General features: G+C 40.2%; 1 long non-coding RNA gene across 2 annotated transcripts in view; it reads left to right on the top strand.

Annotated features, from left to right (window-relative positions):
- LOC146394915 (uncharacterized) overlaps positions 1-27851 on the top strand; it is a 234253-nt gene that overhangs the window by 17294 nt on the left and 189108 nt on the right. The window contains exon 2 of one of the 2 annotated variants that reach the window (XR_014833698.1): positions 18294-18462. The exons of the other annotated variant lie outside the window; for it this stretch is intronic. This is a non-coding gene — a long non-coding RNA (uncharacterized LOC146394915). The remainder of the gene's footprint in view (positions 1-18293; positions 18463-27851) is intronic. 2 annotated transcript variants of the gene reach the window in all.

Genomic DNA, 27851 nt, shown 5'->3' with positions numbered 1-27851 from the left:
ATGTTGCTGCAAATGGCATTATTTTGTTCTTTTTTATGGCTGAGTAGTATTCCATTGTGTATATGTGTATGTGTGTATGTATCACATCTTCTTAATCTATTCATCTGTTGATGGACATTAGGTTGTTTCCATGTCTTGGCTATTGTGAATAGTGCTGCAATGAACATAGGGGTGCATGTATCTTTTTCAATGAAAGTTTTGTCTGGATATATGCCCAAGAGTGGGATTTCTGGGTCATATGGTAGTTCTATATTTAGTTTTCTGAGGTACCTCAATACTGTTTTCCATAATGGTTGTACCAATTTCCATTCCCATCAAAAGTGTAGGAGAGTTCCCTTTTCTTCACACCCTTTCCAGCATTTGTTATTTGTTGGCTTGTTAATGATAGCCATTCTGACAGATGTGAGCTGGTACCTCATAGTAGTTTTGTTGCATTTCTCTAATAATCAGTGATTTTGAGCATTTTTTCAGGTACTTGTCAGCTATCTATATATCCTCTTTGGAGAAAAGTCCATTCAGGTCTTTTGCCCATTTTTCTATTGGGTTGTCGGGTTTTTTTGCTGTTGAGTTGTATAAGTTGTTTGTATATTTTTGAGATTAGTCCCTGTCAGTTGCATCATCTGAAATGATTTTCTTCCATTCCACAATTTGTCTTTTTTTTTTTTTTTTTTATGGTTTCTTTTGCTATGCAAAAGTTTGTCAGTTTGATTAGGTCCCATTGAGGTTTTTTTGCTTTTATTTCTGTTGCCTTGGGAGACTGACCTAAAAAACATTTATAAGGTTGATGTCAGAAAACGTTTTGCCTATGTTCTCTTCTAGGAGTTTAATGGTGTTTTGTCTTACGTTTAAGTCCTTAAGCCTTGTGTTTGCCTTGTTTTGTAAGTAAGTTAACCCCTTCCTACATTTGCTTGTTTTGCTTTAGCGTGATAGTCACATAGGGTCGCATTATTAGAAGAAAAAAAAAAGAGTCTAGATTTGTTACTTTCCTTTACCCACATTCTATGATTTTAAAGTCCTTTTTTAATATCTTCATGCTTTTCCTTTTGCTGTTCCTTGTGTTCATCATCACTTTCACAATAAGTTTTTCTTTTTTTTCCTCCTTTTAGTTCTGTATACTGGTTTATTTAAGTGATTGCTTTCCAACTGTGATTTCCTCCATCCTATTACTTCTTACTTCTTTTTTATTTAGAGAAGCCCTTTCAGTATTTCTTTTACAATGGGTTTAGTATTGCTGTACTCTTTTAGTTTTTGTTTGTTGGAGAAAGTCTTTATTTCTCCTTCTATTTTAAATGATATTCTTGCTGGGTAGAGTATTTTAGGCTGCAACTTTTTCCCTTTTAGAACTCGTAATATATTTTGCCACTTTCTTTTGGCCAGTAGTGTTTCTGAAGAGAAATCAGCTCAGAGCCTTATGGGGTTCCCTTATAATTAATGCTTTGTGTTTCTCTTGCTGCCTTTAGAATCCTCTCCTTATCTTAACTTTTACCATTTTTATTATAATATGTCTTGTTGTGGGCCTGTTTGGGTTCAAATTGTTTGGGGCCCTCTGAGCTTCTTGTATCTTTTTTTTTTTTTTTTTTATCTTTTTGCCATTTTCTTGGGCCACTCCCATGGCATGTGGTGGTTCCCAGGCTGGGGGTTGGATTGGAGCTGTAGCCACCAGCCTACGCCTGAGCCACAGCAATGCAGGATCCGAGCTGCATCTGCGACCTACACTACAGCTCATGGCAACGCTGGATCCTTAACCCACTGAGCAAGGCCAGGGATCGAACCCGCAACCTCATGGTTCCTAGGCGGATTCATTAACCACTGAGCCATGACAGGAACTCCACTTCATGTATCTTGATATCTGTTTTCTTTAAATTTGGAAAGTTTTCAGCCATAATTTCTTCAAATATATTTTTGATCCCTTTTTCTATTTCTTCTCCTTCTGGAATCCCTATTATGTGTATATTGGCCTGGTTTATATTATTCCATGAATCTCCTATATTGCTTTCATATTTTTTCATTTGGTTTTCTTTGCGGTGTTCTAATTGGGTGATTTCCATTATTCTATCTTCCAAGTCACTAATTCGTTCCTCTGCATTATTCATTCTGTTCTTTAATGCCTTTAACTCCGTTTGCATTTCTGCAAATGAATTTTCTAATATTTCTTGGTTCCTCCTTATATTTTCTAGTTCCTTTCTAAATGAATCTGCATTACTGTTCATATCTGCTCTAATTCCTTCATATGCACCCTTAGTTCCTTCATTATTTTCAGTATATCCCTTTTGAACTCAGTGTCTATCAGACTGCACAGGTCTGTTTCATTGTTTGCTCCTTCAGGTGAACTCTGTTGTTTTTTTTGTTTGTTTGTTGGTTTGTTTTAACTGGGAATGGTTTCTGAGCTTACTCACTTCTCTTATACTTTTCTTTTTCTGTGAGTTTAGGGAAACCAACTACTGTAGTCTTGGAGGGCTATTTCTATGCAAGAGTACCCCTTTGTATTTTGTGGGGGGTTACTGTTTATTTTTGGCATGGGAATTTGGATATTTGCTGTCTCTTTCTTCAGTGTGAATAGTATATCCCCTTGATGGGGTGCTGAATGTGTTTTCAGGGAGAAGAAGGCAATGGGCAGGGCTAATAGTCAGTGCCAGGTTGCTGCACCCTTAACAGTAGCAAGGACCTGCAGGAAGGTGGCATAGGCTACTCCAAGTTGCAGAGCCCTGGGAAGTGGTGATGAGCCTCAGGCAGATTTAGGCATGCCCAGAGCATTTGGCAGTGGCAGTGTGTGTGAGTTCCTAGGGAAGTGAGAGCAACAAGGGGTGGTGGAGTTTGGTTGCAGTGCCCTCCTTTGTGGTGCCCTCTGAGGCAATTGCAGCTGCAAGTTGTGCCTGTTCATGGGCCCCTAGTGGTGGCAGGCCACACCGACCTCTGGAGTCAAAGATAACTGCGGTGGTTTACCACTGCCACCTGTAGACCACATAAGCACCCTGTCCTGCTTAGCCCATGCAGGAGTTGCTGCACAGGACCCTAGTTGTAGGGTCCTGGAAAGTAATGTGTGTGCATGTATGGGCACTGCCCAGACCGTTTGGCCGTGGCAACAGCAGGGTGGGTGTGTTCCCAAAGGAGTGAGAGCATCAACGGGTGCTGGTCAGTTGTAGTGTCCTCTTTTTTTGCCAACTTCTGAGATGACTGGGGCCACAGGTGGAGCCTGTTCACAGACCCCTAGTGGTGGTGGGCTACGTCCCCTCTTGAGATGACTTCTGTGGCTTATCCCTGCCACCTGTAGGTCACATAAGAGGTGGCACATCATGCTTAGCCCCCCGCTGCCCTTAGCCCACACAAGAGGTGCCCAGCCACCCGTAGCCCATCCAATAGGCACCTGGTCCCCTCATAGCCTGAGCAAGTGGCCTCTTGCCACCCATAGCCTATGCCAGAGACACCCCACACTCTGAGAGCCTGTGTGTGGGCAGGGAAAGAGATTCCTATGGTGGTCCGCCCCTTGTCCTCGTGCCCTCACCAACAGTGGTGCCTTACTTTTCCTGTGGGCCCAGACCTCCTCCCGGTTCCCTTGACTGTGGCATTCTGCTCCCCAGACTGTGGCACACTGCTGCCTAGCCCCTAAGGTTGTCTCCACATGGCCAACCCTAGTCCTGTCCCTGGAACTGACCTCTAGACCGAGTCTCAGCACCCAGCGCCCGCCCAAGCATCTCAGGCTGCTGTATCTTGGCGGTGGTGCATATGATCTGTTCTGCTCTCACTCTGCTTTGCCGTCCTTCACTGCACTTTTCTTGGTGAATTTGAGGTCCCTCTGTCTTGTCTGATCTCCCCATCCATAAGGTGGCTTCCCAGGGTGGGGGCTCCTTTTCACTTTCACAGTTCCCAGTGTGCTAGTTCCATCTTGATTCCTTTTCTTTCTCTCTCTTTTTTCTTTTGTTCTACCCAGTTATGTGGAGGGTTTCTTGCCCTTTTTGGAGGTTTAAGTTCTTCTGCCAGCATTCAGTAGATGTTCAGTGCAAATTGTTCTACATGTAGATGTGTTTTTTTTAATGTTTGTGGGAGAAGATGAGCGTGCAACACCTTACTCCTTTGCCATATTGATCCTTCTCCTCGATATTTCTTTTAGAATAGGTTTAGTATTGCTGTATTCTTTTAGTTTTTGTTTGTCTGAGAAATTCTTTGTTTCTCCTTCTATATTAGATGATAATCTTGCTGAGTAATGTATTCCAGGTTACAAACTTTTCTCTTTTAGAACTTTGAATGTATCTTGCTACTCACTTGGCCTATATTGTTTCTGTTGAAAAATTAGCTGATAGCCTTCTGGGGGTTCCTTTATAATTAATTATTTTGTTTTTCTCTTGCTGGCTTTAGAATCCTCTCCTTTAATTTTTGCCATTTTTATTATGTCTTGGTGTAAGTCTGTCTGGGTTCAACTTGTTTGGAGCCCTCTATTTTTTCCTGTATCTTGATATCTATTTCCTTTAGATTTGGAAAAATTTCAGCCATGATTTCTTCAAATATATTTTCAATCCCCTTTTCTTTTTCTTCTGGAATTTCTATTATGTGTAGATGGCCTGCTTTATATTATCCCATAGATCTTTTATAATCCTTTCATGTTTTTTCATTTTGGTGTTCTCTCTGCTGCATTGATTGGGTGAGTTCCATTATTCTGTCTTCTGAATCACTTCTTTATTCCCCTGCATTATTCATTCTGCTCTTCAATGCCTTTAACTCAGCTCAGGTTTCTGCAAATGAATTTTCTAATTTTTCTTGCCTCTTCCTTATAGTTTCTAGTTCCTTTTTAAAGTAATCTGCATTACTGTTCATATCTGCTCTTAATTCCTTAATATTTTCATTACCTTCTTTTTGAACTCAGTGTCTATTAGACTGCAGAGGTCTAATTCCTTATTTGCCCCTTCAGCGGAATTATCCTGTTCCTGAGCTTCTTCCATTTGCTTCTATTTTTCTTATTCTGTGCTTAAGGAAGACAGTTATCTACTGTAGTCTTGGAGGGCTATTTAGATGCAAGAGCACCCCTGGGTAGCTTGTGAGGGCTAACTTTTTTTTTTTTTTTTTTGGCATGTGGGCTGCTTTTGGTTTTGATGCTTGCTATCTTTTTCCTCCATGTGTGCAGGCTCTTATCCCCTTGATAGTGGTTGTGCCAGTGTGCAGCCTGCATATGCTTCCAGGGAGAGGGAAGCAGTGGGCAGGGCCTGTAGCCAGTGCCTGATTGCTGGGCCCTTGACAGTGGTAAGGACTCGGAGGCATGTGGTACAGTCTGCTCCTGGCTGCACGGCCCTTGGCAGTGGTAGTGACCCTCAGGAAGGTATAGGCAGTGCCTCTGGCAGCAGCAACATCAGGGCATGTGCATTTCCAGGGGAGTGAGGGTAATGGGTGGTGTTTGGTTGAATTGCCCTCCTCTGCGGCCACCCCTGAGGTGACTAGGACCACAGGCGGTGCCTGTTCACAGATCCCTAGTGATGGCAGGCTGTGCCCGCCATTAGAGACTGAGATGGCTATGGCGGGTATGCACCTGCCATCCACAGACTGCACTGCTGGTCCTCTCCTGATTCCTTCCCCTGCCCCCTCTTTTTTCCTGTCAAGAGCCTGAGCATGTGCATAGACAGATATTTCTATGGTGGTACCTGCCCTCCTCCCCTCCCCTTCCCCAACAATGGCACCTTACTTCTCCTGCGATTCTTGCTTCCTCCCATGCGTGTTTGGCTGTGGCACTTCACCCCTCAGGCCATGGTGCACCACTCCCTAGCCCCTCAGGTTGTCTCCACACAGCCATGCCTAGTCCCCTCCCTGGAGCTGACCTCTGAAGCCTGAGTCTCAGCACCCAGCCCCTGCTGTAGTGTCTCAGGCTGTGGTGACCCAGCTGGTGGTACCAATGGTCTGTGTGCCTCTCTCTGCTTTGCCCTCCTCGGTCTGGCTGCTGTGCTTTTCTCCAAGGCTTTGAGTTTCCTTCTCCATCCTAGCTGATCTCCCTATCAGTTAGTTGGCCTCCCAGAGTACAGATTCCTTTCATCTTTCACAGCTTCCTCTCAGGAATGCTGGTCCTCTCCTGATTCCTTCCCCTGCCCCCTCTTTTTTCCTTTGTTCTACCTAGTTATGTGGACGGTTTCTTGCCCCTTTTGGAGGTCTAGGGTCTTCTGCCAGCATTTAGTAAATGTTTTGTGCCAATGGTTTTTTTGATATATTTGTGGGAGAAGGTGAGTGCCATGTCTTATTCCTCTGCCATCTTGATCCCATTCCTATTTTATTTTTTTAAATTTAAGAGTTAATTTAAGCAAAAATTGATTCATATCAGGTAGGAGCAAACCGGATGTGTTTAGGAGTCATCCCCATCCACAGAAGCCCGGACAGTCTCAGGGATTTGAGGCACCAGGACCCCCCCCCGCCCCCCGCCCGACACAGATGGAGTGCAGGTGGGTCTAAAAACAGGGAAAGTCTGTTTTTAAAGTAGATGCAAACTATTACATTTAGAATGGATAAACAGTGAGGTCCTACAGTATTGCACTGGGAACCGTATCCAATCTCTTGGGCTAGAACATGATGGAAGATAGTATGAAAAAAGTGAGAAAAGACCTATATATATAGGTCACTATGGTATATAGCAGAATTGACACAACACTGTAAAACAACTATACTCTAATAAAAAAAAAAGTACTAAGAAAAAGAAAGAAAAGGTAAAGTATTTGAGTAAAAGGAGGAAAGAATGAAGTGAAGCAGCTGTGATCCTCTGTGTAGAGTTTGCCTCATATGTATGCTGCAGTACAGCCATGGCTCAGAGCTAGGTGGTAGAGAACCACAGTCTGGCAGAGTGCTTACCTGGAGGTGAAGCACTCACAGGACTCACAAGAGTCCTGAATTCCTACTGTAAGCCTACCTGTGGATGACAGCAGCTTGGAAAGCCACCCTTAGATGCTCTCTGAGCCCAAGCCCTGCCAATGGTAACCTTAAGAGAAAATTAATGTAAGATTTTATGCAGAAAGATGCAAGCCTGTTTGATTTCCATTCAAATATGTAAAAGCCTTGGAAATAGTCACTACCATCCTCAAAACAAATCAAAAAGTTGTTCAAAATGAAAATCAATCATTCTTAGAACCATCAGAAAATTAAGGTTACAGGAGGGAGTTCCCATTGTGGTGCAGTGGAAACGAATCTGACTAGCATCCATGAGGATGCAGGTTTAATCGCTGGCCTTGCTCAGTAGGTCAGGAATCCAGTGTTGCTATGAGCTATGGTGTAGGTCGCAGACATGGCTCGGATCTGGCGTTGTTACGGCTGTGGCGTAGGCCAGCACCTGTAGCTCTGATTTGATCTCTAGCCTGGGAACTTCCATATGCCATAGGTGCAGCCCCAAAGAGAAAAAAAAATAAAAAAGAAAATTAAGGTTACAGGACAAATTCCCACTCCAAAAACTGTAGAGACAGGTGGATCACAATTTATATGCAGTAGAAGCCACTGGAGATTAAGCCTATAGGAACACTTCAAATGTTATTGACTAATTACTGGAGGTTGAACAAGGATTGGCTTGAAAGTTAAGAATTCTTAGAGGCCTAGGTGTTCCCGTCTGGTGCAGTGGTTAACGAATCCGACTAGGAACCATGAGGTTGCAGGTTTGATCCCTGGCCTTGCTCAGTGGGTTAAGGATCCAGCGTTGCCATGAGCTGTGGTGTAGGTTGCAGACATGGCGCTGATCTCGCGTTGCTGTGGCTCCGATTCAACCCCTGGCCTGGGAAACTCCATATGCCGAGGGAGCGGCCCAAGAAACAACAAAAAGACAAAAAAAAACCCAAAAAACAGAATTCTTAGAGGCCCAACCTCAGGGTGCCCCCTGATACCTTCATGAGTTTACCTCCAGGCACGCGAAAATCACACACACACACACACACACACACACACACACATCTTTTCATCCTTAGGGTAGGGAGGGGAGAAAAGTAACCACTATTAAATGCATCCAGAGGGTTCTGATCTTCATTTAAAAAAGAGTCTCCCCTCAGAGAAACTAGTGCTTTACCAGAGCTTGACCTGTCCTAGAGGAAAATCTATTAGATAGCCACCTTTTTCTTCTCTAGCCTTCCTGTTTCACATAAAAGGAGGGGGGAAAGCTGTAAAAATTCTTCTGAGGATTGCAATCCAGGGACACAGGCCCATTAAAAAACAAACAAAACAAAACAAACAAGATTCATTCATACAATTATAGAATGCTTCCCTTCTGCAATACCTCATCACCGTATAAATAGGATTCCAATATTTAACAATAGTGTATTGCAACTGACAGAGCCACTTGCTAGGAAGGAGTTGGTAGGAAGCCCGAAGGGAAAAGGGAAGATGAAAAGAAAAAAAACTAAAGGAAATCGAAGGCTCTGACACCTAGAGCTACACCAAACATTAAACACAACCAGCTAATACCCACCCAGAAAAATATAAAACACTGCAGACTGTTTATCTCAGTTCTTTTACCTAATAAATTATATCCAACACACATTAAAAAAATAAAAGGTATAGTATAAGGCAAGAAAGTCTGAAGAAACAAATCAAGCATCAAAGCTAGACTCAGATATGGCAGAAATTTTGGGCTTACCAGGCATAAATTTAAAATGATTATAATTAGTACACTAAGGGCTCTAATGGAAAAGGTGGACAGCATGCAAGAACAGATGGATAACATAAACAGAAAATGGAAACTCTAAGACAGACCCAAAAGGACATGTTGAAAATTAAGAAGCATTGTAACAGAAGTAAAGATTGTCTTTGGGCGTATCAATCAGTTGGACACCGCCAAGGAAAGAACTAGTGAGCTTGAAGATATTAATAGAAATTTCTAAAACTGAAATGCAAAAAGAAAACAATGAAAAGAAAAAACAATACAGGAAGACAGTTGCAAAAGATGTAGCATACACAAAATGGAAATACCAGAAGAAGAAAGAAATAAAAATAAATGTTTGAAGTAATAATGGCTGAAAAATTTTCCAATGTTAATAGCAGACGCCAACCAAATTACAGATCCAGGATGCTCAGAGAACACCAAATGAGATAAGTTCCAAAAATCTACACTGAGGTATATCATACCACAGAAAACAAGACAAAGGAAAATTCTCGAAAGAAACCAGAATAAAACAAACAACAAATATTACCTATAATGTGAACCAGGATAAGAATTATATTAACTTCTCTCCAAAAACCATGCAAGAAAGAAGAGAGTGAAATATTTCGTGTTGAAAGAACAAAACCAAGAGCCTACAATTCTGTATCCAGCAAGGTAATAATAATAATAAAAATAAAAATTATAATAGTGAAGGAGAAAGACTTTCTCAGACAAACAAAAACAGGGAATTTCTTACCTATAGATCTGCCTCTTAATAGCTATATTAATTTCAGACAAAGCAAATTTCAGGATAACAAAAATTATCAGGGATAAAAAGGGGTATTACCTAAAGATAAAAGAATCCGTTTTCTAAGAAGGCATAACAGTCTTTTATGTGTATGCATCTAATAGCAGAGCATTAAAATATATGAAACAGAACCTGATAGAGCTATAAGGAGAAATAGACACATCCACTATTACAGTTGGAGGCTTCAACTCTCCTTTATCAGTAATTGACAGATAATCAGTAAAGACATAGTTGAAGTGAACAGCATCATCAGTCAACAGGATCTAATTGACATTTATAGACTACTTCATCCACAGCAACTGAATACACATTCTTCTTAAGCTCGTGTGGAACATTTATCAATAACTTACTATAATCTAGGCCACCAAACACACCACAACCAATTTAACAGGATAGAAATCATACGAAGTATGCTCTCAGACCACAATGAAATTAAACTAGAAATTAATAACAAAAAAGTAGCTGGAAAATCCGAAATACTTAGATATTAAACAGCACACTTCTAAATAACAAAATGAACCAAAGAAGAAATCTTTCAAGAAATTGAAAGTATTCTGAACTAAATGAGAGTGAAAAAAGTATTGGGGCCTCTAGATGTCCTCTTTACCCCCGACAGTTAGGACTCTATCCTTCCCCCACCCTGGCAGAAGACTAGAAATTTACTCCCTGGAGTTCTTACTTCGAACTCTGGACTCAGTACAACAGTCATAGCTGAAGATGGTATCTGAATAAGGGAACTAAGTAGTATTCTACACTCCATATATCCACTCTGCTTCCCAACACACTTCTTTTACTTGTCTTATAGAATAGTAACCAGGAATACACCCTTATTGTAGATAGAATAATGGTCGCTCAAAGATGTCCACATTCTAATCCTCAGAACCTGTGAATATGGTATATGGTAAATTAAGATTGCTAATAGACCTGGATTATCTGGGACTGGGGGTTTGGGGATTGGCATATATATATGTACACTGAGGTATATGGAATGATTGTCCAACACACACACACACACACATATATCACAGAAAACGCTACCTAGTATTCTGTGATAATGTATATATCACAGAAAACGCTACCCAATATTCTGTGATAATGTATGTAGGAAAAGAATCTGAAAGAGGAGTTCGCATCATGGTACAGTGGAAACAACAACAACAAAAAAGAATCTGAAAGAGAATGGATGTGTGCACATGTATAACTGAATCACTTAGTTGTACAGCAGAAATTACCACAACATTGTAAATCAACTACAATAAAACTTTAAGAAATGAGAAAAAAAAACAAACCCTGGATTATATGGGTGGAAAACAATATTATTGGGGATAGATAAAGAAGACATTGGGGTACAAAAGTGGTGAGATGCCAAGGGCTAACTCCCCCCTTTCCATGCTAGGTGTTTAATAAATACTGCCTAAAACTACTCTAAGTCAAACAATAACATTTTAATAGTTTAATAGTTATTTTAAAGTGTGGAAAAAACATTAAACAACAATTTAATGAATTAAAATGTCTTCCTCTGAAGTGTGGAAATTAAAGATAGAGCAGAAAGAAGGCAGAGAATGATCATTTTTCATTGAAAGATTGAAATATTATTTGAGTGATAAAAATATATTATTTGCAAATTCCATTTCCCTAGAGACAAAAATCCTCTTCCTATGTTTACTAATGGTTATTGAGAAAGATTTTCTTGCTCTCAGACAATCTCAGATCTCTTATATATGTGTTTTCTTCCCCAGTGTTGCAAAATGCAGGTCAATAAAGAGATGTATCAGAGATATCATGGAGGTGGGAGAAATGGGTGATGGTGACGAAAGCATACAAACTTCCAATTATAAGATGAATATGTTCTATCAATGTCATGTACATGGTGACTATAGTTAGCAATACTATCTTCTATACCTGGAAGGTTGCTTAAAGAGTAAATCTAAGAGTTCCCATCATGGTTCAGCAGTAACAAACACAACTAGTATCCAAAAGGATGAGAGTTTGATCCTTGGCCTCGCTCAGTGAGTTAAAGATCTGACATTGCCAAGAGCTGTAGTGTAGGTCACAGACCTGTCTTGGACCTGGTGTTGCTGTGGCTATGGTGTAGGCCAGCAGCTGCAGCTCCTATTTGATGACCCCTAGCCTGGGAACTTCCATATGCTGTGGGTATGGCTCTAAAAAGCCAAAAAAAAATTTAAAAAAGAGTGAATCTTATAAATTCTCACCACAAAAATAAATAAATAAATGTGTGAGATTATAGGCTTGTTAACTATATTGTGGTAATTATTTTGCAATGTATACATACATCAAATTATCACATTGTATACTTTCAGTTTACACAGTGTTATTTACATCTCAAACTAGGGAAAGAGAAAGAAGCAGTCCACCTGATCCAAATATAAATGCAGCATGAAACTTCATTGTTTCACATTTCTGTACCACTTCATTCAACCCTCTCCATGGATTTTTTTTTTTTTTTTTTTTTTAGCCTTACTTCTAATCCTCTGTATTAGTTTTCTGAAGCTGCAGTAACTAAGTGCTAAAAACTGGGTAGCTTAGGAGTTCCCATCATGGCTCAGCAATAACAAATCCAACTGGTATCCACAAGGACTTGGGTTCAATCCCTGGCCTCACTCAGTAGGTTAAGGATCTGGCATTGCTGTGAGCTGTGGTGTAGGTCACAGACATGGCTTGGATCCTCTGTTGCTGTGGCTGTGGTGTAGGCTGGCAGATGCAGCTCTGATTCAACCCCTAGCCTGGGAACCTCCATATGCCACTAACGTGGCCCTAAAAAGCAAAAGCAAACAAACAAACACTTGGGTAACTTAAAGCCATAGAAATTTACTGTATCACAGAAAACAAGGAGACTGGATACATCAGTCTAGTCTCTGCCTTCGTCATCACATGGTGTTTTCTCTGTGTATCTCTCACTGTATGTAAATTTCCATTTATTTATTTATTTTTATCTTTTGTCTTTTTAGGGCCACACCCATAGCATATGGAGATTCCCAGGCTAGGCGCTCATCTGAGCTGTAGCTATAGCCCCTATCCAATGACCTTATAAAAAGAGAGAAGTTAGAGTTCCCATCCTGACTCAGTGGTTAACGAACATGTGCTTATGCCACAGCCACAGCAGCTCGGGATCTGAGCTACGTCTGCAACCTACACCACAGCTCACAGCAGCGCCGGATCCTCAACCCACTGAGCGAGGCCAGAGATTGAACCCGATACCTCATGGTTATTAGTTGGGTTCATTAACCACTGAGTCAGGACGGGAACTTCAACTTCTCTCTTTTTATAAGGTCATTGGATTGGGGCCAACACTAATTTAGCATGGTGTCATTTTATTTATTTATTTTTTTTTTGGTCTTTTGTCTTTTGTTGTTGTTGTTGTTGCTATTTCTTGGGCCACTCCCTCGGCATATGGAGGTTCCCAGGCTAGGGGTCCAATCGGAGCTGTAGCCACCAGCCTACGCCAGAGCCACAGCAACGCGGGATCCGAGCCGCGTCTGCAACCTACACCACAGCTCACGGCAACGCCGGATCATTAACCCACTGAGCAAGGGCAGGGACCGAACCTACAACCTCATGGTTCCTAGTTGGATTCATTAACCACTGCGCCACGACGGGAACTCCCATTTTATTTTGACTATATTGCAAAGACCTTACTTCCAAATAAGATCACATTCACAGGTACTGGGGGTAGGACCTGAGCATATATTTGCGGCGGGGTGTGTGTGTGTGTGTGTGTGTGTGTGTGAAATTCACATCTTCCCAGCTAATTGTGCTGTTTATTCTAGCATTGTTTTACTTCACCTTAACCCTGCTTCTCTAAATCAAACTAGGCTTCTCTCAGTAATGTAACTGCTTAAGGAAGCCCCTCTTCTGAATGTGCCCCAACCCAAATCCACCTGTCTCAGGAAGATTGTACACTCCGTTGGGCTAACCTATAACCTAGTTCCTCCAAGTGGGGAACCTCACAGTACTTAGTAGTTCCAAACTGAATTTGATATGCAGATGATACAAAGATCCCAGCATAAACATATAAGAAATAGTTGTGTCATTGAAAAAGTACCTGGTGTGAAACCAGAAAACCTGAATCCCATTGTGATACAGATACTCAAAAAACCAGGACCAACCCACATCTAAATTGTAGGATAATGTTCTTTCCACCATTTCATGGCTAAAAGATTCTACCTGTGACCCAAATCAACTCCCTGACCATGGGCAGCCTTCGATGCTCCTGAATTTATCACCATCATTTAAATGGAAATTCCCGCAGAGAAAAAAGAGACGAGGAAGAGTGTAATTGAGCAGGACCTCATGGGGCCCGTCCCAGCAAGAGGATGAAGAAGGAAGAGGAATATGAAAAAGAGGAGGAAATTGCAAACTGCATTGTCCACAAAATCTCTTTTAATGAGTGTAAACAAATATACAGAGAAAAATTGCAAAGGCAAACTGTCTCTTAGAGCTTCCCTAAAGATGAATGGAAACAAGACCTAGGTTGTTACCACCATGTGCTCCATGCTGTTTCAGTTAAGTGGGTGAGTCATACAAGCTGGGTAGTGAATTTCCCAGGCTTTCAAATTTAAATGGGAGTAGATAGTGCAAGGCATTCATTTTAGCATGAGCAGTTTTCTCCTGACGTTCCTAAAAAGAACCCATTGTGTTATGATTAGGTCATGCTTGACCCACCTCAGGAATGTTTTCAGAATGGCAGAATATTTATTTCTCAGTGACATCAAAAGGTTCAAGAAGGTCTGATCAGCATACTTACAAAGCCCTATGATCATAAAAGGGCTAAGACAAATCCTCCCCCTCCTTTGTGCATCGACTGTTATTGTTACTCCATCTGCACTTGAGCAGTAACGCCTACCTTTCCATTCTAAACATAGAATAAGAGAGTAATTAATAAAGTCTGATTGTATGAAAAGAAAACCCTGCTTTTAAAATTAAAAAAAAATTCTTTCTACAGAATAATTGTGCTTCACATGCGTTTTGAGCAAAAGTTTTAGACTAGAATTTAATAAAATGCCATTTTTCTCAGCCTGTCATAATTACTCCATAAGCCCATAAATTTTAACCTAAAATTTTTATCTAAGATTATTCTTGCAAATAGATTGTATTTATGGATAGAACCACTGCAAGAGGTAATACCAAAAATCTTTGATGCAAAAAAATCCAAAACAACAAACAAAAAACCCAAAAATTATGATGCCAAAATTTTAAAGGATTTGGCTTCTGAAAATTAGCAAACTCGGGCCCAAATCAGCAAATTGGGTGTGCTAAACTTGACCCAGGGCCCATGCAGTCACAGTTTAGATTTGAAACTAACTCAGAAGTTGATCATTTCTCCTTGGATTTGTTGCTTTGAAGGGACATCAAGTGAAAGACAGTATGTGACAGAGAAGCAGTCAGGTATCTCTCAGAGATTTTTAACTGGATCAGGTTAACTGGGCATTCTTCCCATTCAAATATCAAATTACAAAAATAGAGATCTTTCTTGAAACAGCTAACAAAACTTAACCTCAAGGAAAATGTGGGTTTAACACCATAAATTCACATTTTAATTGTTTCTTTGTAATAATTGTGGGGTTTTACTAGGACAAGAAATGTCAGTAAATAACAAGAGAATTGATTTAAAGAGAAACCTATGTAGAGTTCCTTTCTTTCTTCCTTTTTTTTTTTTTTTTTTGTCTTTTTGCCTTTTCTAGGGCCGCACTTGTGCCATATGGAGGTTCCCAGGCGGGTCTAATCGAAGTTGTAGCCGCTTGCCTACGCCAGAGCCACAGCAATGCAGGATCCGAGCTTCATCTGCAACTCACACCACAGCTCACGGCAATGTGGGATCCTTAAACCACTGAGCAAGGCCAGGGATCAAACCCGCAACCTCATGGTTCCTAGTTGGATTCATTAACCACTGAGCCACAACGGGAACTCCTTTCTTTTAAAATAATATTTTCAGGAGTTCCCGTTGTGTCTTAGCTGGTTTAGAACCTGACATAGTGTCCGCAAGGATACAGCTTCTATCCCTGGCCTGGCTTAGTGGGTATATAGCAGCTATATACCAAAAGAAGTATTAACTTTTTCTTCGGTTTTATCATAATCAATAAAAAATATTTAAATTCTCCAATCAAACAAGGTTCCCAAGTATTGTTGCTAGAAGTGATTTTTATACAAAAGTGATTACAAAATAACTCAGTATATACAGTAAAAAGTTAACAGAATATCACTAGTGGAAAAAACAGGGCATTGGGTTGTAGGTTTTTTTTTTTTTTCAAGTGTCAGTCCCCACCCCACCCCACCCCCACATCGCCATTTGATTAAAGCACATTAGAATTTAGTTAAAAAGATAAGGGTAATGGAGGAAGAAGCACTATGGCTGTTTATATTGACCAGTTTCTTTATATACATTAAAGGAATGGAGAATGGTATAATGAAAGACCTTAAAAAATTAGTCTGGAGCAGTCAGGATATAGTAATAGGAAAGTGGGGTGTGAGGGAGAAGGGGACAAACTCCTTCACGGAGGATGTGCCATCTGAGAGAGCACAGCTGTGGAGTTAAGTCTCTATTTATAGTAAACACCTGTCTGCAGCTGGGATGCTGCTGTCCATTCAGCATTCCCAACTGAAAAAGTATATCCCTTATATTAATTGCATCAGCCTGCCTCAGTGCCAACCTGTGTTGATCCTAGTACTGTTAACTAGTTAGTGATTCTGCACCCAATTTCTCTGTGTGTTTGTGTGTGGGTGTGTGTGTGCATGTCTGTGTGTAAGAGAAGTGGCGGGGGGGTTCCCACACCACCAACCAATTCTGACACCAGCTGGGTGTCCTATAACTCAATTTAGTTCTGACACTGTCTACCTGGAGTTGACATCAGATCCCACAGGTGAAGAGGTCAGTCCTTAACCCCCTTCAAGTGTCAGTTGCAAGTCCGGGTTGTCATCTGTGCTTCTAACTGGCTATAGATTGGCAATTTCGGCTACGGCTTCCTTGTGTTCAACTAATTTGCTCAAGTGGCTCATAGAATTCAGGAAACAGTTTACTTACTAGATGATCAGTTTATTATGGAGGAGCATAACTCACTAACAGCCAGATGGAAGAGATGCATAGGGGAAAGTCAGTGGGAAGTGGTGCTCCACCATTCTAGCACCTCCACATGTTCACCCACCAGAAGCTCTCCAAACCCTGGCTTTCTGAGTTTTTTTTATGAAGGCTTCATTACATCAGTATGATTGATCAGATCATTGGCTGTTGTTGCATAAACTCCATCTTCGGCTCCTCTCACTCACCAGGGGTCAGAGGAATGGGATTGCAAGTTCCAACCCTCTAATCACTTGGTTGATTTCTCTGGGAACCAGCCCCCATCCTTAGGTGACCTAGGGCTTTCCAGAAATCACCTCATTAACATAAGAAAAGCTATGGAGTTTATTACTTAAGAAATGCAAGAGTTTTATAGGCCCTTTGTGGCAGAAACAAGGGCAAAAATCACACATATATTATAAATCACAACATCATACTAGTTTACTTCACAGTATGTGTTTCTTCACTGGTAAGGCAGAATTGTCTTGTCCTATTTTGGTTCCCACACTGGCCCCTGTACATGGAGGGCAAAGAGAGACTGAAGAATGAGGCAGTGCATTCCAGAGAGGTAGGCAACAGGTTGAATTAAGCAAGGGAACTTACTTGTGAAGCTTGTCTTGGGCACTGAGAGAGAGTACATTTTTACTTCTGCTGCCGGAATCTCAAAAGTTTGTTATAGAAGGTGTAAAGATTTCAGTCCTGGAGTTGCCTTTGTGGCGCAGTGGATAACGAAGCCAACCAAGAACGATGAATTTTATTTCACATCTAGTACTCCTGACTTCAACAAAAAGCACAACACCTGATGGGATTGTTTAGATACTGGAGACAACACAATATATACCTTTGCATTCTTCCCCACTGCTGCAGGTCACACACAAAAATTCCACCTTAGAATTGGAACAGAGGTGGAATTCGTGCTGTGCCACAGTGGGTTAAAAATTTGACTGCCCAGTAACTCATATCTGTGGAGGTGTGGGTTCCATCCCCAGCCCAGCACAGTTGTGTTAAGGATCCAGGGTTGCCACACTGTGGCATAGGTTGCAACTGAGCCTTAGTTTCAATCCCCATCCTGGGAATTTCTATATGCTGCAGGTGTGGCCATAAAAAAAAAAAAAAAAAAAAAATTGGAACAGGGGTGCACTGTAGGAAATACAATGTGAATTACATCCAGCCCTGCCCAGTGGCTCTGCTGACCCCTGCCCAAAGGTTCCAGTCCTTCTGACCTGCAGGTCTCTGCAATGTTACTGAATCGAATTTAGGTCCACTGGCCTCTTCTGCAGCAAAGCCAAACCACTGAAATTTGGTTGTAGTGAAGAAAAGTATAGTGTTTATTTCAGGGAGCCAACAAGGAGAATGGGCAGCTCATGCTCAAGAGATCCAAACCCCTTGATGGCTTTTAAGGAAGGATTTTTAAATGCAACATTTGGACTTTCTTCTGAGTGGTTGGTGGTGATGTAATAGGAGGATGTTTTGGGAATCTTACCCATAAACTTTATGATTCCAACCCATCCAAGGTCTACATGCTTATGGTTAGCATGTAATCACCACCTCCACCTGGGTGTGGTCTTATTTTCTGCCAAACAATCCAAAGATATGCATCAGATTTTTATGTATATCCCTTGAAGACTCTGAACTATGGTTTTAACTGTCATTACTTTTCTTGCTTTTCCTTTGTTTCTGCATTCCTTCACTTCCTTAATTAGTAACTGCTTGAATCTGCTCTTTTGGAACTTAGGGAAGGTGTAGATGGAAGTCTTTTTCTACAAACAAGAGACAGGGGACACAGAGGGTTTTTTTTTTTGTTTTTTTTTTGTTTTTTTTTTTTAACTCAGGAAGGCCCTGCATGGTCCTACTCAGTTTCAGTTCCACCTACCCAAGTCAGCTGAAGCCTATTCCAGAAAGCACCTGCTACTGGCCTGCTATTGGCCTGTTAAATCTGGACCCAGAAATTCCAACAACAGCCAGGTACTCTGCCTTGGAGCAACAAGGTGGTACCCCAAGGTAACATAATTATGTTTTATTTCCTTCTCTCTATATATATTCCATTCATGGCAGTCTACATAGCAAATTAGAGAGAGAGGGAGACACATAATCTGGTGGCATATCTGTGGAGGCTGGTAGTGTTGCTGAAATGTCCAAAAACCATTTCTGACCTCTCAGTTCAGAATTTGTAAAATATGGTAAATCATGCTTGACTGCCCAGCAATCATAAATGGTTTCTTTGTATTAACTTTTTGAGAAGAGGTCTTTTGTTTTCCAATCTTTAAAGCAGCCCCTCAGACAAAAAAAAAAAAAAAAAAAATCAATATGGGAAAAAAAATTTACAGGTATAAGGGAGCAGAATTTGCTGCCCCAGAATATGTCTCTTTGGCATATTAATTATTTTAAGCTAGTTCTTTACTAAGAAATAGCAGACATGGGAAGAACTCTACAACCGAGGAGGAATTACACTTGGCAAGAAACGCATTTGTGACAGAAACCTCCTTTTGTAAGGGTGTCTCCCTCACTGGACCTGGACAAGGAGGATGACCCAATCTCTGGAAACTCTTCTCAGTGGAAAAGGCACTGACTTAAATCTATAACAATCTTACCCTTGTTTACAGTGCTTTTGCTGGTCACCTCCCATAAGTGACTCTCCCCACCTACAGCAGCTTCTTTTGTCTTTAGCTGAAGGTGGGATTTAAGGGGAGGGCCTTGGCCATTCTGTTGAGTTACTCAGTTTCCTTGGGTCTCTTCCATGTTATTAAATTTTGTTTTCTTTTCTCCAGTTAATCTGTCTCTTATCACCTTAATTCTCAACCATCCAGAAGAACCTAGAAGGGTAGAAGGAAATTTCTTCCTTCCCAGTACAAGTATTGGTCTAATGGTTCCTTTCCCCATGCATGGTCTCATGATCCTCATGAGAATTATTGTATTATTGACCCCATTTGAGGGACAAAGAAACAAAGCCTCAGGGAGATTAAGTGATGACACTCACCACTTGTCCGCTATGTGGAATATCAGAAGGAGAACCAGTGTCTTTGACTTACAGTCCTCAGTGTCTTTGCTTTCCCCCTTCACATGACACTTAATCTAAGTTTCAATACCATTATATTTTAAGAGTAGGTAGGGTTTCCCAGGAGTCCTGGCCCCTTTCTGGACTTCAGCCAATAGCAAGCTCAACTCAGTAGAGTTTCATCTCACTCTGGCTCTTGGTAAACATACCAGACATTGTCCAGACCAACTAAAAAGATCCCACTACACTAGGTAACTAAAGACAACAGTGATCAGGAGGAAATGGAGCATTTCCCCCATTTTTTTTTTTTTTCTCTTTTATGTCCGTACCTGTGGCATATGGAAGTTTCGGCTCTGGGGGCTGAATCAGAGCTGCAGCTGAGGCCTACACCACGAGCACAGCAACACTAGATCTGAGCCACATCTGTGACCTACTCTTCACTTTGCGGCAATGCAGGATCCTTAACCCACTGAGCAAGGCCAGGGATTGAACCTACATCCTCACAGACCCTATGACAGGTTCTTAACCTCCTGAACCACAATGGGAACTCCCATTTCCCCCATTTTTTACGTTTATTTATTTGTTCATCCATTAGTTCATTCCTTTTTCTTTACCCAAATGGTTTTCAGTGAAGGAAGAAATCAAATAGGTATAATATTCACTACCTGTCCTCAAGAAATTTATAATCTACTCAGGGAGTTTATATTATACAAAATTTATTAGCAGTCTCTTGAACTTTTAGAGTGTGTAACATGAAATCTTATTAGACACATGGATTATCATTTAAAAAAAAATAGTTTTCTCAATGCTGTTTCTCAATGAATACTCGATTGGTGCCTCAGTCTTAACTTTGCCTCTATTTAAAGTTCATTTGTTTTCATTGCTCTGTCGTGTTCCATTATATATCAGCATATCTCAGTTTCTGTATTCTATTCAGGATGGATATTTGGGTTGTTTCGGTTTTGGGCTATTAGGCTATAATCCAGCCCTTTCTCTTTTCTCTCAACTGTGATATTAGAGTCTGCTCTTCTCATGGCTCCCTCATGGCCATTATTAAATATCTGAATGTAGGTATTTCATATTCTTTTCACATGTAATAGTGTAGGCCCCATAGAAACAGAGCCCTTTGAATGGTCTGAGTCCCCAGCCCAGGCTCTTCCATCCACCTGGCTGCCCAAGAACACAGGCCACACTACAAAGAAGCATGTTACCCACAAAAAACTATAACCTCAGGGGACTGGGTGAAGAGCATGGGCTGCAGATGTTTGGAAGAGCAAACCCATCTGAGCTGTTTTTGCACAAGGAGATAGAAGATTTCTAGCAGGGGTCAGGAACATTCCTGCCATAAACCTCTCCTAGCTGCTCTGAAGACAAATTCCAGATTTCCCAAATAATCTCCAACACTTTCCAGTAGTCTTTTCTTTCACACCCTGCATCCTCAGAGACCACAGCATCCTCAGTTTCCCAGCCTAGTTTGTCACCTAACCCAATTTGCCTCACACAAAAATGTTTTCCTCTAGAAATCCTAGTGTCTAGTGATCACTGGAAAACTCATTTAAAAGACCAGCGTACCCTCAGAGAAAACTACACACACCGGATGAATGGAAAACTGCATTAGAATGAATAATTGTAAAGCACATAGCTTGGAAGTAGTGGTTTAAATTTGCTATGGCAGAAATATAATGTTTAGGTATAATGAGTATAATTGATTATAAAAGAACATTACTTTGATCTTTGATTGATTGCTATTTATAATGAAGTCCTGAAGAAAATTTTAAGGCTACATTGTTTAAATTGATTGTTACAGAGTACATTTTTAATGTACTTTGCCAACTAATGTATTGATTGGAGAGTATAATAAAATTTAAAACAATTATTATTGTTACTAGATCACTGGCTCTAGCTTCGTATTCTAGTTCTTATCATCAGCTATTCATTTGTGGTACTGGAAAGGTATTATTGAGTTTCTAATTTAAATCTCTAAGTTCTTTCATTATGACATGAATCACTATGTAATAATTAATGCTCACTTACCACTAAAAATTCACAAAGCCATATTTCATAGATATAAATTAGAAATTACTAAATGACTTCCCACTATATATTTTATAGGAAGTACTTCTTTAATATTATGGAAATTTCATTAGTATAAAAATAACTGCTGTTAACAATTAGAGTGTGGAACATGCATCATATTTTGCATTTATTTTATTTTTAAATAATAACAGACTTACAAAGAAGTTGCAAAAATTGTATAAAACCTTATCCATGTACACCTTGCCCACCTTTCCCTAATGTTAACATAATGTTAATCCTCATACAATGATCAAAAACAGAAAACTAACATTGATACAATACCAACTAATCGAAAGTCTTTATTCAGATATTACCAATTGTCCCATTAATAATCTTTTTCTGGTTCAAAATCCAATCCATGTCTCCACATTGCATTTAGTTTTCATGCCTCCTCAGTCTCTTTCTATCTGGGACAGTTTTGTTTTGTTTTGCTTTGTTGTTTTCGTGGTTTTGACAATTTTGAAGACCACTGGCCAGTTATTATGTGGAATATCCCACAATTTGGGGTTGTGGTATGATAAAAAATATGTTTAGTCTTAGAAATAAAGCCACCTGGCTGTGGTCAATTAATCCAAGACAAAGAAGGCAAGAATATGCAATGGAGAAAGACGGTCTCTTCAATAAGTGGTGCTGGGAAAACTGGACAGCTACATGTAAAACAATGAAATGAGAACATTCTATAACACCATCTACAAAAATAAACTCAAAATGGATTAAAGACCCAAATGTAACGCCAGAGACTACAAAACTTTCAGAGGAAAACAGGCAGAAAGCTCTTTGACATAGATTGCAGAATATCTTTTTGGGTCCATCTCCTAGCGTAATGGAAATGAAAGCAAAAATAAACAAATGGTACCTAATTAACCTAAAAAGCTTTTGCATAGCAAAGGAAACCATAAAAAAATTGAGGAAAAGATCCACAGAATGGGAGAAATGATGTAAATGATGCAACTGACAAGGGATTAATTTCCAAAATATATAAACAGCTCAGTACCCCCCCAAAAAAACCAGACAACCTGATCAAAAAATGGGTAGTAGACCTAAATATACATTTCTCCAAAGAAGACATCCAGATGGCTGACAAGTACATGAAAAGATGCTCAAAATCACTAAATATTAGAGGAATGCAAATAAAACCACAGTGAGGTATCAACTCATACTGGTCAAAATGGCCATTATCAGAGTTCCCATTGTGGATCAGTGGAAACAAATCCAACTAGGAACCATGAGGTTGTGGGTTCGATCCTTGGCCTCACTCAGTAGATTAGGGATCCAGCGTTGCCGTGAGCTGTTGTGTAGGTTGTAGACATGGCTTGGTACCCTTGTTGCTATGGCTGTGGCATAGGCTGGCAGCTGCAGCTTCGATTCAACCCCTAGCCTGGGAACCTCCATATGCTGTGGGTGCAGCCCTAAAAAAAAAAAAAAAAAAAAAAGCCATTATCAAAAAATACTAATAATAAATAATAAATGCTGGAGAGGGTGTGAAGAAAAGGAAACCCCCCTGCACTGTTGGTGGGAATGTAAATTGATGCCGCCAATATGAAGAAGAGTATGGAGAGGTCTTTAAAAACTAAAAATAGAGTTACCATAGAGTTACCATATGACCCAGCAATTTCACTCCTAGGCATATATCTAGAAAAGATGAAAATTCTAATTCAAAAGAGATATATACACCCCATTGTTCATAGCAGCACTATTTATAATAGCCAAGACATGGAAGCAACCTAAGTGCCCATCAACAGATGACTAGATGAAGAAGACACAGTTTATATGTACATATGCATAGATATATATCAATAATGGAATATTACTCAGCCATTAAAAAGGATGAAATAATATCATCTATAGCAACATGGATGCAGCTAGAGATTATCATACTAGGTAAAGTAAGTTAGAGAAAGACAAATATATAATATCAGATATATGAAATCTAAAATAATGATATAGTTGATCTTATTTACCAAACAGAACTAGACTCAGACATAGAAAACATATTTAGTCTCTGTCCTCTTTCCTGCCACTGAGCTCATAAAACCTTGAGATTTCCTGAGTGATAGAAGTGTCTTTGTTATGCTAATAAGATTACAACCAATCCTAGATAGTATTTGGAGGTTGGTTGCCAAAAAAAAAAAAAAGTGATTTAAAAGGATAGAATTTTCTGTAGGCAATGAGATCAACAACATCAGTGGAGAGAAGATGAACTGAAGATTGAGTTAGGTCACCAATAGCCAATGTTTTGTCAACTGAAAAAAAAAAAAAGAAGCAAAACGTGAGAGTCGTGAGTTAAGTTTTATTTGGGGACTAACGAGGACTATAGCCTGCTGAGGACTATATCCTGGGAGACAGCCTCTCAGCTCTGAGGAACTGCTCCCAAGATGTAAAGGAGGAAGGTCAGTATACATGTGGTTTTAGTGAAGGGCAGATATGTGCAGTCAAGTACACATTTTGGCAGAAGTTTGCTGTTAGTTACATGGAGCAAATGTCTCTGTTAATGACTTTAGTGCTTTCTAGATATTAGAAGATGTGATAAGTTGGGTTTATAAAATCTTGTTTTGAAAATATCTAACTATCTGAAAGCCTGTTCTGCTAGTTTTTCCCAAAGCACAGAGTGCCTTATTTCTGATCTCCACCTTGAACTCTTTTCAGGGTGTGTTGAAGGTCAGCAGCTGCTGTGGCTAGTGATTTCACTCTTGTAGAACCAGATAGTGAGTGACAATTTTTAGTTGGCATAATCAACCATATCTATGTAATGACGCCTTGATAGAAACATTTGAACAACAACATTCTGGGTACTTTTGGGTTGATGAACACATCAGTGTGCTGGGAGGGTAGCTTGTAAATATAGTACTTTCCTGAGTGCTGTGAGAATGGTCAAAACTCGAGGTGGGGGAGTGGTTTTGGGAATCCCCAAATTTGTGATTGTGTGGACAGAAATAGGGTGCATTGAAGACACCCAAGAATTGCAGCTGGTGTCTGGAGTAGGGGCAGTCTTGTGGGACTGTGCCCTTTAACCTACAGAGGCTGTGCTAATTATAGGTAGTTAGTGTCAGGACTGAATTGAATTGTAGGACACTGGCTGGTGCCACAAGTTTGGTCTTGGAAAACAACACACGGGGTTATCTGATGTCTCCTCATGATGAATTCTGGTTAAGAATTTTGGTAAGAAAATCACAGAAGTGATGTTGAATCTTTCTCAGTTCATGACACCAGCAGACATGTGATGATGTGGTCTCACATTGGAGGGAGAAATTTTCCTCCTCCTTTCTGGGCTCTTCCGGCTGCTCTAAGAATTAAATCAACATGAGGCAGACTAAAGGAGAAAATCAAACAAAAGTTGAATAACGTGTATAGATGGGAGAGACCAGGAGAACTGAGTAACTCAACAGAAGGGCACAAGTCCTCACCTTAAATACAACCTTCAGCTAAAGACAGATGAGGATGTGGGGGTAGTGGTTTGGGACTTCAAAGACGAGGCAGGCAATTTAAAGTGAAAATGGAAAAGCAAACACTTGGTAAGGAAATATTTGCTGGTGCAGAGACAATGGAATAAGGAGAGGAGGTTTTACAGACAGATTTTTCTATTCCTCCATCTACCATACCTAGTTTGTTCTGCAGTTACCTATGGTGATGGTTTCTTTTGTAACAGCAGGCAGATAGCTATATAGGCGCAGAGAAAGGTGGGGCACCGGCCAGGGCCCAGGTGGAAAGAAACCAAATGTCTTACAAACATCAGGGGTCCATGGGCAAAGAAAGGTAGGAATCTCCAGACTGACAGGAAACCTCATATTTTGGGATGATAAGCTTGCTGGAGGCAGGCAAGGTACAGTGCAAAAAGGCAGGGATCTCCAGCATCTGAATGTAACCTGGTGCTCATTATGCTCTCATTACAATAAAATTAAGCTTGCAGATAAGTATGCATCATGCACGGATGCCATGACACTTCTGATCAAGGCTAAGTAGGGACAAAAATCTCTCCTTCTTTCAGGAAGGTGGAGCTGGAAAGAAGATTGGGAATCTGACCCCCAAACCCATCCTTTGCCAGTGAATATTCCACCCTTTCATTTGTATGCCAAATCCTTTCTCTTTTCAGGAAGGCGGGGCTGGAATGAAAATCAGGGAATATGATCCCCAAACCCTTCCTCCCCAATGAATAGCCCACCCCTTCATTTTTATGCCCCTTATAACCAGCTTGCCCGAAAAATGCAGAGCAGCTGCTCACCTGTCTGCCTGCTCCCCCTCTGGGGGCATATTTCTCACCTAAATACATGCTCATTTTTCTCAGTTTCCCTGTCTCATTTCTAAAGTCCTGCGAGGAGATCAGAACCTTTTCCTGGGAACACTTTCCTGGAATAAGTTCTGTATTTACATTCTTTTAGGTTATTAGCAGGAAGATCTAGTTTCTTCCTGAGTCCTTTAGTCCTTGGTTCTTTGTAGCTTTAAGTAATGTGAATATGAAGGAGACATTTGGGAATGGCACATTTTGTTCCTTTCTATCTGTCAAGTTTCTACACTATATAGTTATATTTTGCCCAACCCTATTATTTTTATTTTAAAAAAATGTTTCCCTATTTATTTTTTTACTTGTTTTTTAAATCTTTTTTAACTCAATGAATTTTATTATATTTATAGTTTGAAACCATCATCACAACCCAATTTTACAGCATTTCCATCCCAAACCTCCAGCCCATTCCTCCCCCTGCCCCCACCTGTCTCCTTTGGAAACCATAAGATTTTCAAAGTCTGTGAGTCAGTTTCTGTTCTGCAAAGATCACTGTATCTTTTTTTAGATTCCACACATAAGTGATGGCATATGACATTGGTGTCTCACTGTCTGACTAACTTCACTTAGAATGGTAATTTCTAGGTCCACCCATGTTGCTGCAAATGCCGTTATTTCATTCCTTTTTATGTCTGAGTACTATTCCATTGTGTATATGTACCATATCTTCTTTATCCACTTCTCTATCAATGGACATTTAGGTTGCTTCCATGTCTTGGCTCTTGTATATAGTGCTGCAGTGGACCTTGTGATAACATGTATCTTTTTGGGTCATGGTTTTCTCTGGTTAGATGCCCAGGACTGGGATTGCTGGATCAAATGATAATTCTGTTTTTAGGTTTTGAGAAATCTCCATACTGTTTTCCATAGTGGTTGCACCAACTTACATTCCCACCAACAGTGTAAGAGGGTTCCCTTTTTCCCATGTACTCTCCAGCATTTATTGTTTGTAGACTTTTTGATGATGGCCATTCTGGGTGATGTAAGGTGGTTTGATTTGCATTTCTCTAATAATTAGTGATGTTGAACATCTTTTCATGTGTTTTTGGGCTATCTGTAAGTGTTCTTTGGAGAACTGTCTGTTTAGATCTACCCATTTTTTGATGGGGTTGTTTGTTTTTCTGGTATTGAACTTCAGGACGTATTTATATATTTGGCTATTAATCACTTCGTCATTTCATTTTCAAATATTTCCCCCCATTCTGTGGGTTGTCTTTTTGTTTTGTTTAGGGTTTTGCTTGCTGTGCAGAAACTTTTAATTTTAGTTAGGCCCCATTTTTAAAAATTTAAACCCTATTATTTTTAAATGTTGTAGATTATAAGATATGAAGCTCTTCATAACTTTTCCCCAGATGTCCAAGAGAATTTTTTTTTTAATTATCAGTATAAGAAAATAAAACTCCGTTAGAGAAAATGAAAAAAAAAAGTGCATAATTGAACAACTTTTTGGAGAAAGTAGGTGAAAAACAGGAGGAAAAAGGAGAAAATCTTAGAGTTACAAGTTTGAACAGAATGTAGCATTGAGATGTCACTGATGGGACAGGCTATGAATTTACCTTCTATCTCCACCTCAAGCCAACTGATGAGCTTCCATTTAGATTGAAAGAGGAAAAAAAAACCGAAGATTCCGTTAAATCCAATGTGCTTCTTGTGAATGCATGTACACATCCACATAACTTGAATATTCAAAGGAAATTCTAGTTGGTGAGTGTCTGTCTCAGGTTACACATAATAAATTTCAGAGACCAGTACACACAAATTCTACGCAATGACAAAAAAGATTACTAGAACTTTCAGCTTCAAAGGTATTTGTATTTTGGGAGTTCCCATTGTGGCTCAGCAGTAATGAACCACTGGTATCCATGAGGATGCAGGTTTGATCCCTGGCCTTGCTCAGTGGGTTAAGGATCTGGCGTTGTGGTGAGCTGTGGTGTAGGTTGCAGATATGGCTTGGATTCTGCTTTGCTATGGCTGTGGTGTAGGCCGGCAGCCGCAGATCTAATTCAACCCCTAGCCTAGGAACTTCCATATGCTGCAAGT

The sequence above is a fragment of the Sus scrofa genome, chromosome 18 (genome assembly GCF_054392235.1).
Source record: "Sus scrofa isolate SSC_HxYL_T2T_F1_AM1 chromosome 18, Sscrofa_HxYL_maternal_Yorkshire_Landrace_v2.0, whole genome shotgun sequence".
Classification (NCBI taxonomy): Eukaryota; Metazoa; Chordata; class Mammalia; order Artiodactyla; family Suidae; genus Sus; species Sus scrofa.
This window is presented reverse-complemented; position numbering and strand designations above follow the sequence as displayed.